This window comes from Protopterus annectens, chromosome 15.part0, assembly GCF_019279795.1.
Source record: "Protopterus annectens isolate FY-2018-M chromosome 15.part0, PAN1.0, whole genome shotgun sequence".
Lineage (NCBI taxonomy): Eukaryota > Metazoa > Chordata > Ceratodontiformes > Protopteridae > Protopterus > Protopterus annectens.
In genome coordinates, this window is record NC_056749.1 from 175171871 (window position 1) to 175186424 (window position 14554).

The following is a 14554-nucleotide window of genomic DNA, read 5'->3' on the forward strand; positions in this document are numbered from 1 at the left end:
TGTAGCTCGGCGGGATTGGGATTTCTTTAAGTGGAGCATGTCCAACAGCTCTGGGTTTGACATAGCTCTGTATGTTAGGCAGAGATCGCCTCTGAGTAGGCGATATGCGACGGAGTAAAGCTGGAATTTTTTGAGACTGTCTGTCTGCATAAGGCATCTGTTTGAGGCCAGTAATCCTCTTTGTGAGGTATTTTTGCGGCCTTTCCAGTTGTTGTAGATGTCTTGTGAGGTACATACCAAAAGGGGCGTTGTACTCTATAATGGGTCTAATGAGTGATGAGTAGAGGGGAACAATGACCTCTTTTTTTCTGGATGAGAAACCTTTTGTGATGAGGTGTGCCACGTAGAAGGATTTCCTGACCACTTTGGGATGTGATTATCAAAGGAGAGACTACTGTCCACCTGTGTCCCAAGGTCTCTTATCACACTTTTGGTGTTAAGTAGACTACCGCCTATGTGGTAGTTCATGGGTACAGAATTTTTACCAAAGGGGATGACAATGCACTTTTTGGCATTGAGCTTGAGACCATGTCTTTGACACCAGGCATCTGTCTCAGTGAGGCCCTTTTGTAGGATGTCCACATCATTAGGAGTTTCAATTATGGCTCCTAGTTTGCAGGCATCTGCGAATTTAGTTGGCCAAAGACCTTCTGTGTTAGCCTGTACTTCGGAGAAGTAGATAACAAACAGGAGAGGACCCAGGACTGAACCCTGTGGTACTCCACTTGTCACTGGTCTGAAGTCTGCTACTTTCACAGTGTGGGTTCTTTCAGTAAGCCAGTTGGCAACCCATCTTGTGACATAGGCATTTATACCTAGTTTAGTGAGTTTATCTATAATTCCAGAGTGGGGGATGGTGTTGAACGCCTTGGCGAGATCTAGATAGGCTGTGTGAACCACCTTACCCTCATCCATGGCCTTGATGACTACTTCAAAGAAGTCTATCAGGTTTAGGAGACATGATCTGCATTTTACAAACCCAAACTGTGTGGGGACCAGGGTTTGGAGATCTCCAATGTCTTTGTTTATGAGTTCCATGATGATACGTTCCATGGCCTTGCAGACAAGGCTCGTCAGGCTAATGGGGCGGTAGTTCCCGGGGTCTGTTGTGGCCCCCCCTTTGTGGAGTGGGATAGCTGTCGCAGTGCGCCATTCAATGGGCACAAAGCCTGAGGTGAGGCTATGATTCAACATGGTACTTAGGTGGGGTGCCAGTTCATTCTGTAGTTCATGTAGAAGGTAGCCTGGGATGTTGTCAGGTCCCATGGATGCTGTGTTCTTGGCTTTGGAGAGTGAAGTTTTTACCTGTGCAGCCGTGATTACAGGAACTTTGCATTCTTCCGGTATAAAGATGGGCCCTTTAGGGGGTGAGAGGGGGTAAAGTTAGTGCTGAACCTATCTGCCAGGATGTTGGCAATATCAGTTGGTTCTGTATATTTAGTATCACTGTGCTGTAACTCGGAGCAGATCTGAGTGTTGCCATTGAGATTTTTAACATAGCTATAGAATGCTTTGTGGTTGTCTTTAGAATCAGTGGCAATTTTGTTTTCATAACTAGCGTTTGAGGATTTTATGAGGGATCTCATCTTCTTACTGAGGCTGACCAGGGAGTTCCTCCAATCGTGGGATTTTACTCTTTTTTGCAACAGTTTCTTCTGTTGTAGAGTTTGTTTATGGCAGAAAACCACCAGATTAGCTTCCTTTTTTTGGAGGATAGCATCTTGGTTCTGTTAGGGATAGCACGATTCATGCACTCGTGTAAGTGCTTATAAAGTGCATTTGTGTAGGATTCAGCAGTCGTACCTCTATTGTCCATCTGCATGGGTGTCATGATGTTTGCCACTTCTGTCTTAAGAAGCGTGAAGTTGGCTTTGGAGAAATTTTTTACAGTTGTTTTCCTAATGGGGTGGGAGCGGGATGTGGATGTCTAGGGTGATTAGCTTGTGGCCGGATCTGACCAACGAGGAGCTGACCTCTGGTGTGGAACACCGGTCACCCATGTTGGTGATGACCAGGTCTAGGATATTGCTGCCTCTGGTGGGGGTGTGGATAAGTTGATCCAAAGCGTTGGAATTGATGATTTCCAGAAAACATTGAGCAAAAGAGTTGGTACATGAGTAGTTTTCCAGTTAATGGTAGGGTAGTTGAAATCACCCATTATTAGAGTGTTGGGTTGTACCTTAATATTTTCCAGTGTATCAAGAAAAGAGGAGTGAGAATCCTGGGGCATGGTGGGGGGGTCTTGCTGGGATTTTAATAGATTGAAGAGATTGGCTGTCATGTATACACATTCCTTGGTTAGACTGCCTAGTTGTTTTCACTGTACTTTTCCCCTAACATATCTGCTGTCTCACATTTAAACTACCAGCATGATGCTGTGTATTTGCTTATACTTTTTAGCCTTCCTGCCTTCCTTTCCAAGCTGCATCAGAAAATGGAGTACTTTGTTCTCTGATCATCTTCATGTGTCAGAAAGCACATTGTCTGTATAGCAAGAACCCAGTATTCTTAAAGAGAATGCCTTTCTGAAGGTGTTGAAAAACATTTCCCAAAATGTCTCTTGCTTTAATGATGCAATGTTTGCAGGAATTGTGATGCATGTCACAGCACACAGTGGGTACATCTTTGTACTACTTACCTTGAGTGCAGTTTATCTAGCTGTGCGTTCTTTCACTTCAGTCTTAAGTGTTTCATGCCTACAGTATACTTTACTGATGCTCACATAACTTTAAAGGGGAGAGCCTGTTGTTGAGTTCATTTTAACAAAAATTGGCCCACCTTTTAAGATGGGTGAATTGTCAGAGTTTCGGACATAGTGCCAATGTCTGATCAGATGATAAGAAACACTGACTAGTGCATACATAGGTATATGATATGGTTACAAGAGGTCAGTGTTTTATGGCACAGTAGACTGAATACTAATGTATGACTCTTGGTTGCAAAAGGTTGATTACTAGAACTGCAAAAATCATAACCTCTGTTACTAAAATGGAGAGAAGTATGTGCAATATGTATGTATTTGAAAAGCAGCTCATTGTCATAACGAGACATAGGAATGTTTGTTCTAAAATGAGCAGGAATATTGCATTTTATAAGCGCCCACAAATTTACCTTGGAAAAAAATAGGGTATTTCCCATCTCTGCTTTGTAAAGCATTCAGATATTTTGTTAATTATACCCATAATCCATAGACACTCTGGTGAAGCAGTAATATAATCCAGATTATACAGTAAAGTCTTGGTACTCGACCCCTAACTGGGAAAAGCCGAAAGACGCAACAACAACTCTTCAGGAACGAGCACTCTGATTGAACCACCCAACCAGTGTGCCCACTAGAGTATATACCAATAGAAAAAAGATCGGCTACTAAAGTACCATTGAGTGGCCACACTTTTTATTGGCATATGCAGAGGGACAAAGAAAAATATGAGGAAAAATCTGGTATGTGCCTGCAAAACTAAAGAAACGGAAACATACCCGATTTTCATTGTATTTTTGCACAGTCCCTTGTAAAATCTCAAGTTTTTTTAACAGCTAAAAAATAAAAAAAAGAAGCAGCAACAAGAGCGTCTCTCTTCTCTCTCTCACTGCACTAATGTAATATGCAAGTGTGAGAAGGTTAAGTCCCATATGCATACGCAGTACATCAGCACACAGGAAACATGGCAGAAGAAGACCGAAGTGTCATTACAAAGACATAATTTAAGAAAGGCAAGTCATTTCTTTCTTAATAATGTCCTTGTATAATAGCGGTAATCCACAACTATGTGAGTATATCAGGATTTACCCAGAGTTGCCTTTGTTTAATTACTTGCCATCATGATCAAACCACACCAGCCATTGATAAATCCTGATATACCTATACACAGTCGTAAATTATTGCTAAAGTATTCATTCTTCACCCCACCAACACACACGCGCACACAAATACACACTGTGCCATTACTTCAAATTCCTCTTTGTGTTGTTTTTTAAACATCTTTATATAATCATCCCATTTTAAGATATGACATGAGTTAAAATAATTGTTTTAAGTTGCTCATAGTTTGTAGACTCGCAATATAATTGGGCTTTCCAGGCTCAGGTTTCCATAACTATTGGGTCTTGTTGTGTTTGTCATAGCTGTCTAAGTAAGAGCAGTGTATTTAATTTAGAAAGCAGTGTCTACAGTAAACTCTCAGTTAACCGGCACCCATGGGGATTGGTAAATGCTGGATAACTGTAGTTTCTGGTTGCTTGAGAGTTACTATTAAAAATAGGCTTACTAAAACCGTACCCTGAACTATTTGTTTGGTTTGACTTGTTCTTAGATTGGGGAGAGATGGAATTTATTCCTCTCCTCCTTTTTAAAACTCTAAAAATGTAAGGTATATTTCTGTTGGGGGGAAAAACAGAAAGTGCAACACATGAAAATTGTACTGTATTTCTGTGATTTTTTTTTTTTTTTTGCCAGTTGCTTGAGTTCTGATTAACTGAGAGATGTAATGTGATCTTATCTCGCCTACATTCATTACTGACTGATTCGGAGCCAAGAGTCGGCGCCGACTCGGCCACTATAACTAGCACAAAGTCTCTCATTGGCTAGGCTAACCATGTATCCCAGGATGCATCACGCCCAAACCCCCAGATCTCGTTTGCCGCTCCCAGAGTAACGGCGTGGTCTCGACTTGGCTGTGGCTAAGTACCCTCTCTTTTGTTTTTTGAACTATAGCTTTGAGTTGTTATACCAAAAAAGCTATTCTAATAGCTACGTTGTCTGTTTTATTCATTGTTGTGACTGACTGTGTTTGTTGTGGTAATCCTTCTGTTTGGCGGTCTAGGCCCATTTTAGTTAGAGGGCCTTTGCCCTATCTTGTGTTGTTACTGTTCGGGCGTTTAAATTAGAGCCCTTTCCTTCCCTACCTTGTGTTGCTGAGTGTGCTTATTGGGTAAATTTGAAGTATTGTTGCTGTTTGTGGATTGTGTTCCTTATGTCGGGCAAGGAACCTAAAGAACATAAGCCATCTGGCTTTAAAAAAATGCGCCAAATGTGCGTACAAGATGTCGCTGACTGCTGGCCACTCCATCTGTGTGTATTGTCTCGGTGCCATACACTTGCAGGAAGCCTGCAGTGTGTGTCATGCTTTCTCTGCCAGGGTTTTACAGTAGAGAAAAAATAAACTTATCCTCAAGGGTTTGATTAAACCCTCCTTTGAGGAAACTTTGGCGTCCTCTCCTCCCTCTGAGAAATCCAGGTCCAAGTCTAAAATGAAGTCTCCAGCTCCAACTAGTTTGTCGGAGCCTCCCGAGAAAAGGTCTAAATCTACATCTCCTTCCTCGGCTCCACTGATCTCGGTGCCGCAAGAAGGACGGTCCAAGGCTATGCCTCCTTCCTCGGCTCCATTGGCCTCAGAGCCACAGGAAGTATTGTCTGTTGCGGGGTCGGCTTCTTTAACTCTACGGTCATCGGTGCCGAAGGAGGTTGCGGTGGTTCTCGAGTCTGCTTTGGCTCCGATCCTTTTGGAGCCGGTTCAGAGCCGTTCCCCGAGTCGTGTCTCGGTTCCGACTGAGAAGGTTTCTCGACCCCCGTCTGTCTCCTCCAAGTTCTCTAGGCTCTTGGATTCAGATGTCAATAGGGTGGTCCAGAGGCTCCGCTAGTCGCCAGTGTTGACTAAATTATTTTCGGCTCCAGCCCAGTCGGCGCCGGAGACAGCTATTATATCGGTTCCATTTCTTCCTCCTCCGACAACTTCGTTGTCGTCGGAGCCGGAGTCTGCTGAATCGAGTGAAGTCCCTGGGTCGGCTCCGTGACCTCCTGCGGGTCTTTCGGATCTGACATCGGCTCCAACCTTTTCCATTCCTTCTACAGGTTTCGGTACTCAGGTGTCCTCAGTCGAACCCGAGGGGGATACATCAGGGCTTCAGACTGCAGCTCCAAGTCTCCCCCTTCGTGCTTCGGCTAGGGGTACCCCGACTCCAGTCATGGTCTCGGAGGTGGGTTTTTCGTCCGATTCTGTTGGACCTGCCTTCAAGGCTATGAGGAGCACGCTGGCCAAGTCCATAGTGACTTCATCTGAATCAGCAACTCCTTCCCTAGATGCTGCGACTAGAGCTTCTGGTGCCCCCCTATCTCTGGACAGCGGGGCTCCTAGGCCTGAGAATACCTCCAAGTGTGGTCCCCTACTTCCTGAGGGCCCTTCAGAGTCTGTGCCTGAAGAGCCTCCCAGGAAGAAGTTGTGTAAGAGGAAGCACGTAGACTCCCCAGATGAGTATGTCACCTCGGACACCGACCTCGATGATGCAGAAGGGTCCCCGAAGTCGTCCTCGGATGATGTCTCGTTCTCTGATATCCTGGAGATCTTGAGACAGCGGGACGACTGGCCATCCAGAAACCCTTCTGAGGAGGAGTCGGTCTTCCTCAAGGCCTTCGGAGCCCAGCCTTCCGCCTCCTGGGTGTCTCCACCCTTCGATGAATTATTGGATCTTATTTGTCGAAGGGTGTGGGAACACCCTGACTCTGTGGGGCCAGTTCCTAGCCGCCCCAATAAATTTTTATCTGCGCCTCCTGGAAAAGAATTTTTGACCAAGGAAGTACCTGTGGATGCTATGGTGGTGGTGCCTGCCACCCAGCAGGACATGGCAGAGGCTTCTACTTCTATCCATCCTCCTAATAAGGAGTCTAGGAGTATGGATAGGTATGGGAAGCGTACCCTGTCTTCAGCGACCTTTACATTGCGGTCGCTGAATTACTTGTGTCATTTTACATGGCTCCAAAGGGATCTCATAAAGGAGTTGGGAGATACCCTGTCGGGTAACTTGCCTGAGGCGTTGGCCCAGTCTGTTAACGCCCAGCTGTCTACCCTTTCTTCCATCGTCAACTCGTCCATGAGGCTCATATCTTATGCAGCCGAGGGGGCGGGTAGAGCAGCGAGTTCGGGCGTAGGCCGTAGGAGGCAAGCTTGGATGCGCTTGTGTCATTTTGCGGAGGCTTTCAAGTCTTCTTTCACGGACGCCCCATTCGACGGGTCCTTCCTTTTTGGACCCAAAGTGAAAGACACCCTCACTAGATGTGAGCAGGAGGGTAAGACTTTGTCTGCCGTTGGGGCCCGTTTTTTGCTTCCCACTAAACCTTATCCCAAGGCTCAGAGGGGAGGGAAAATGTGGTTCAGAAAGTCTCAAAAATCTTCCCCTGCACATCAAAATGACCCCCCCCCCTCCAGGGGCAGAGGAGGGGGGAATTTTAATGGAAGGTGTCGCCCTAGAGGAGGAGAAGGCCCCCACAATACAGGAGACCGCAAATCCTTTCGTGGTTCCTCCTACCAACGTCCCTGAGGGATTACCCGACTGTGCGTCTCCGGAGCCAGTCGGGGGTCATTTTTCAGAGCATCTTCAGGCCTGGGAGTCCATCACTCAGGATCGATGGGTGCTTTGTATCATCACCGGAGGTTACACCATTCCCTTTTTTCATCCCCCCCCCCCCCCCGCCATCACGAAAAATCCCGGACGTTCCACCCAGTCAACGGGATCAGGCAGCAATAGAGGTTTCAAAGCTGCTAGAAAAAGGAGTCATCCAACCAGTCCCCGCAGGCCAGATCGGATTAGGAACTTAACTTACTCAAAGTTATTTTTGGTGCTAAAAGAACAGGGGAGTTGAGACCCATTCTGGATCTCAGCTGTCTAAACCGCTTTGTAAAGAAGTCCAAGTTCCGAATGGTCACCTTGCAATCCATTTTCCCATTGCTGGAAAAAGGAGTATGGATGTGCTCCCTCTATCTCAAGGATGCTTATCACATCAAGTTAAACAAGGCCTCCAGGAATCATTTACACTTTCGGCTGGGAGCCAGTCATTTTCAATTCCAGGCCCTGCCCTTTGGTCTCACCACAGCCCCCAGGGTGTTCACCAAGTGTCTGGCAGCAGTGACAGCTCACCTGAGATGTCTAGGATTCCAGGTGTTTCCTTATCTAGACGACTGGCTCCTCGCCGCCCCCACCAGGCATCTACTTGTTCAAGTCACGAGAGTTACTGTCAAATTGGGCCATCTTCTAGGGATTTCATTCAACTGGGCAAAGTCTGTATTGCTGCCATCACAGTGTGTTGCCTTTATCGGCGCAGAGCTAGACTCTGTAGAGATGAGAGCTTTTATACCGACAGAGGGAATAAAAGTGTTACAGGCCCAAGTCTTGGCTTTACTACCCCGGGGAAAAGCCCAAGCCAGGATGGTTCTTCAGTTGTTGGGATCAATGGCGGCTACCATTCTTTTAGTTCCGCTAGCCAGGTTACACATGCGAATACTTCAGTGGCTCCTTTCGGCCCAGTGGTCATATCAGGAACACCCCTTGTCCCATCTGATTCTCATCACGGAGAGGTGCCAGCAGGATCTGCGTTGGTGGCTTCTCTCGTCCAATCTGGATCAAGGGAGACCCTTGAGGTCCCAGTCCCCTGTTGCCACAGTAACCACGGATACCTCCCAGATAGGGTGGGGGGGGCATTATCTGGGCGAGACGGTCCAAGGTACGTGGCAAGACCATGAGGTTCACTTGCATATCAATGTTCTAGAAATGAGAGCGTGCTTCTAGCATTGCAAGCACTTCACAGCTCTCTTCCCAGGGGAACTATTGCGATTCTTTCCGACAATATGTCGGTTGTCTGGTATCTGAACAAGCAGGGAGGAACCAAGTCCTACCCCCTTTGCAGAGAGGCCATGAGAGTGTGGAATTGGGCGATCGCTTCCCAGCACTTTCTAGTGGCAAAGCACATTCCGGGGAAGTCCAGTGTGATAGCAGACAGGCTGAGCAGAGCTATTCTGATGCCTCACGAGTGGTCCCTGAACGAAAGAGTGGCTGCGCAGATGATCTGCAAGTGGGGCCTTCCCTGCTGCGACCTCTTTGCCAGCCCCCTGAATGCGAAGTGCAGCAATTTTTTTCACTCTGATCCCCCCACATGGGGAGTCACCCAGGGATGCTCTAGTCCACAATTGGCCCTCCAGTCTGCTCTCCTTCCCGCCGGTCCCATATCTGGGTGCCTTTGTCTGTATTTCTGTCCGACTATATTTATAGATGCTTTTTTGTATTAATTAATTAGGCTTTCTTCTTTGCATAAATATTGCACCATATCAGATCTTTCTTTCTTATGACCATATTTCTTTCTTTATACCATTCAAAAATCTCTGTAGATTTTTTTTTTATATTTTCGTACTTTGCGAGTCACTTCTTTTTCCAAACTGCCTAAGGTTTATTGGTCTGTATAATGTTTTTCATGAATCTGTTGTATTAATGAACACAAAATTTGCATTTGAAACTTTTGACAGTTTTTTTGTCCAACTCTTTTTTTTCTTTCCACTAATTTCTCTTAATCTTTTTTTTTGTATATCCTCTGTCTGGAATTTCTGAGTTACTTGCATAATGGTAACAGTACATAATTTCTTATTCTCAATAGTCCACTCTTATCATCTTTGTGGCTGTTTTTTGGCATGTCAGTTTTTGTTTTTGTTTTTGTGGACTACTACTTCCTTCTGCAACAGGGGGGGCCATCCTACCCCTGAGTCTGGCAGCCTAACCCCATTGTAGGATCATAGGAGATTACTAGGCTGTTGACCCGGAGGTCATTTCAAACCTAGCCATTTCTTCCCAGTGTAATGCCTTGGGTACTCTAGTCAGTACCAAGGTTTGTATGTAGTGTGGGTGCTAACAATTTACGGTGCCCCATCCACTCATCCAGGTTCCTTTTGAACAGTGTTCTAGAGGTGCCCTGCTTCACATGAATTGACAGCCTATTCCGAAGATGCGGCATTTGCTAGGATACAAATTTATCCCTCCAGCATGTCCTATTCAAGTCGCAGGCCATATTTAGGTCCCTGGAACAGGTAGCTCTAGTCCCATTTCTGTGTCTTGAGGATTCCACAGTGTCATTTTTTCCAGTCCTGACACCAGTGTCTCTATCAGGATTGGGCACTTTTTACCCTGAGACTTGTGCACCCAGCTATTTTTTTAACCTAATTCTGTCCGTGTTATATGCTGTATAAAATACAGTCTATACGTCAGTGTTGTCTTGGTGAGATTTTGTAGGAACGGAGTCCACCTCTTGAAAGTACTCACCAAGACTTGAGGATGAATTCAGTTCCTGTATGCCATTTCAAATGATACTACAGTTTTAGGTTGCTGTTTTATATGCTGATATACCTGACAGCCTCTCATGTTTTCACTAGTAATGATTATGTCTAAGTTCATGCATGCTATATAAGTTGGCATTGTTATTTATGCACAATGTAATGTGACTCTTGTCTTGGTGCAGTTAGTCTGTTCTCATCAGTTCTATAACTTATAAAATTACAATGCCTAATGACGTCTTCTGGATGATCAACAAGTCTGACTGTGATGAGAATAGCTGACTTTAGCCAGCAGTGATACATAGGCTGAAAGACCTGAGATATTTATAGTGGATATGGTTAATGCAAGGCCACTTGCATTCCTCCAGACTTCGGCATTCAGGTGTACCACAGGAATGATACTGCATTGAGACCTATTCTCCATTTCGTTCATGTTTTGGTTTCATTGCTGTTAATCTGTCTTGTCTGGATTTAGATTCTGCCTCTACTCCGTCTTCATTGTCAGTTATGTTTAGCGTCAGTCATTCTGGTGACCATTTACTTTATGACAGGTGAATATTTCTGAAGTAGAATATTTGAAGCAGACAAGGAAAGTTTTTGATGCATGCCTTTTACTATTTTATCTTTTTTTTTCAGTGTGAATCATGCTGAGTCTATGCATCTTGTTTGACGGGGTTTGACTTTGGGGAGACTAAAAAAGTCCTGCTGCCATAATACTACTACCTTGTGGGCTCCATCTCAACACTTGCAGGTGTTTTTATAGGCATCAGTTTAGTATGTTTGTCTATGGTACACTAAATCACACCATCTAACAGAAGAATGTTTGATATCCAACAGTGATATAGTAAATCATTATATTTTTTTTGATTGTAATAACCCAGTGAGAAAGATAGTTGTGAAACTGAGCTATTCTGTCCCCTTTCTACAAGTCATTCATAACAAGATCTCCCCTTTTAAAAACATGTGTATACCACGGACAGGGCTTGACTTTTAAGAGGATTCCATATGCCATTGAAGAAACAGTTAAAGAAATGCAGTTAAGATAACTTCCCTTCATTAGTATTCTCCTTCCTCAGGACCTTGCCTAATCTTAAGAGCTTGTGTAATTTTTCAGCATTTCTGCTGTTTAATTAAAACAAGCATCTGCTGCAGATATCTTTCCATCCAGACATTATTCAGTATCACATGATATGAAATCCATATTGGGTAGACATGTACTCTACTGAGGTTTGCTTTGGCAATTGCCATACTAAATTGGAAGCTTAGAGTTTCTTTACTAGCAGCAGTATACCTTTTTCTGCAACACCACTGTATGGTGTTACTAAGAGTTTATTTTCCATTGCTGTCCAGCTGTGGAGGTACCATATTTAAGTATGAACAGATGGTAGGTGTAGTTTCCCACATGAAGGGTGCTGAGAGACCTGCCACCCCCTCCTAAAAAAGTACTTACTGAGGTATTTTATAAAATAAAAAAATCAACATAACCTCTGGAATTCAGAAATAACCCAATACTAGCAATAAGGGCTATAGTATAAAGATCTTGTTTACACAATGCAGTATTTTCATATTCAGAGACATGTTAGTTAACTACTGTTAGTGCAGATCAACATTTTTCTGCAGTAGCTAATAACATTGTCAGCCTATGCAACATGTTCACACAGGCAACCCCTTCCCCCATTCCCTCTCACATGCACAGAGTAACAAACACACACACACACACTACATACTCAATGCCTGTCTCTCGGTAGTCAGAAGATCACTGATGTCTCCTTTTTTTTCCTGCTCTTATAAATCATGGATGATTGCAATCAGCAATTAACTCCAGACATAAGTTTTTCTCATTTCTTATCCTTCAGTAAATGCATACTAGTGTAAAAGATGTTATTCTAGCAACTTTCCAAGTTTGCAAGAGGAGTAAGTGCAGCCTATCCCTGATTATGTATCTTTATCCAGTCGTTAGTAATGGTTTTCTGTAGATGCACTACGAGGTTTGAGGTGTTCTTGTGTGTTTTTTGTCCCTCTTTGTTGCTCAGAAACTGTTGCAGACATTAAACAATGCTCTGTATTGTGATTTTTACTGTGACAGTGGTACAAGGTTTGAAGCCATTTTCCCTCCTCTGTAATTGTCTTTTTTTTTTTTTTTAGTCTTTTTTTTATGTTCTAATTACAGTAAAATGCTATTATCTAGCGGTGGCACAGAGGACTCATATCCTCTGTGGGAGGTGGGATTCTGCAAGGTTGGAATATTTTTTGTGCTTTTAAGGCATGCTATTTATACAGCTCCTGGCTAGTGGTCCCCCGGCCCTCTTTTTCCTTTTTTTAATAAGTGCTCTTTGAGTATGTTGTTAGTGTTCTCTCTGGTAGCTACTGCCCCTCTCCCAGCCTATGTTATGTATAAGTTTCGCTAAGGCATAATGTTATAAGGTTATCCATGGTGGCTACTTTTCCCCTACCTATGTCTGTAGAGTTATCCCTGGTGGCTAGTGGTCCAGTTGGCCCAATGTTGCAGGTTTTGCTCTTTAGTCTGGGGTGGGGTGGAAGTATGACATCCACACCAACCCACACCATTCACACTTTCATAGCATGCGCATATGCGTACGTGCACACACACACACACACACACACACACACACACACACACACACACACACACGTACACCTAACCTATCTGCTGATTATCCCCTTGTATTTCTACTTTCTAGCAGAGATGCACTCACACATTCAGTTCCTCACATAAATGCATTCACATATCCCACTAATACTATTCAGCATTATCCCCTTGTATTTCTACTTTCTAGCAGAGATGCACTCACACATTCAGTTCCTCACATAAACGCATTCACATATCCCACTAATACTATTCAGCACTTACTTCTACAATGATGGGAAAAAACAGTCAAAATTACCAGAGCCAGCCAGGTGTAGTTATGCTAATTTATGCAGCCAGGTGATTCTCTAAACCTCTTGGCTGGTTAAATGCCTTAATGCCAGCAGTTCCAGGGGAGAGCACATGGCTGACTATCATATACCTCTCCCCTGGTATACCTCGCTAGTATCTAGTTTGGCCATGGAAACTAGGAAGTCTACCGCAGTGCTGCAAGTCTTCTTACAGAAGCACCATGGTAGTGTTGATTTTGAATGTGGAAAAGTTACATTGAGGTGTGCAAACTATGTGCACCTTATGGCAGCCTTTCTGAATTTAGGTCAAGCAAAGTTCAAGAGTACATTTTCCCTTAGTGAAAATAAGGATGCATAATGCAATAATTTTATCTGTTTGAGTCTGCAGTTTTTCACAGTACAACCTCCGGCCTTCTCTATAAGAAGGTAGTCTGAGTCTGTCCTTGTTCTTCTTAACATTTCTGATGAAGGTTAGCATTGCCCTTGGTCTGGACACATCAAATGGTGCTGAAATGTTAAAAAAAAAAAAACATAAAACAGTTCTTAACATTAAAGGAACATTCAATCCTACCCCCCCAAAAAAAAAAAGTGCCTTAAAACAGTTGTTTGACTTTTTTCCTTATGATAGTCTCTATGTATAAGGCACAGAGATTAATTAAAAAGAAAAGTGGAAGTAAACAGTCACATTTCAGCAAGATTTAACTTTAGTTGCTAATGCGAGGTAGTACGATTCCTTCCCTGGTTTCTACATCATCTTCATTTCTGAAGAAGTGGTTAGAAACGGTGGAAGATGAATTGCTAACTGCTGCTATCTCCAACAATCAAGAAGAATTTGACTTTTTTACAGCTGTTACGGGGTTGGGAGAGTGGCCTAATGGTTAAGGTGTTTGCCTTACAAATACAAGGTGCAGGGTTTGAGTCTCACAAGGGATAATTGGCTAAGCTTAAAATGGCTTACAAGGGCAGTTAGCTTAGTACTAATCTATGAACCTATGAACCTATGTTGCAGTTTCACTCCCAGATTACTTTGAATTACTTTTACAGTTTCTAGAATCACAGAGCTCAAAGGTGCTAGAAGTGGCACTTGGACAATTTCTGCAGTTCACAGCCAACTTATTTCATATTCACTATCTCTTGAACTCTCATTCTGCTTATAATGTTGGTGGAGCAATGCCTGGGGGATGGCAAGGTAACAGTTTCTTTATGTGGTATTTCTAATACTGAATAAGGCAAAGTAAAGCTTGTTTTTGGATTTTTGGCATTTTTATAGAAATGGAGTAATTGCATACCTTTAGAGTACTCGTTTTATGTTGACTTTTTTGTTCGTTTTGCATTGGAGTGAGTAACTGCTTTTGTCAGTTCCATATGTATGTGTTTACAGAAACATTTTTGTCGCAACCCCCTGCCCCCCAATCACGTCTGCCATCAGTTCAGATGTAAACCCTTTAGACCACTTGTCTAGAGTTTTTTTCCTTTGGTTATGGGAGTAGTGGCCCAACATCACCAATGAAAGCAGATTGCTATAAGCCATAGTAAATTCACTGACTTTTGCAGGACATGACGTGAACTGT

The 14554-nt window shown here is 43.6% G+C and overlaps 1 protein-coding gene across 2 annotated transcripts in view; it reads left to right on the plus strand.

The window, feature by feature from the left end:
• RBM41 (RNA binding motif protein 41) overlaps positions 1-14554 on the plus strand; it is a 507485-nt gene that overhangs the window by 445922 nt on the left and 47009 nt on the right. The window lies entirely within an intron of this gene.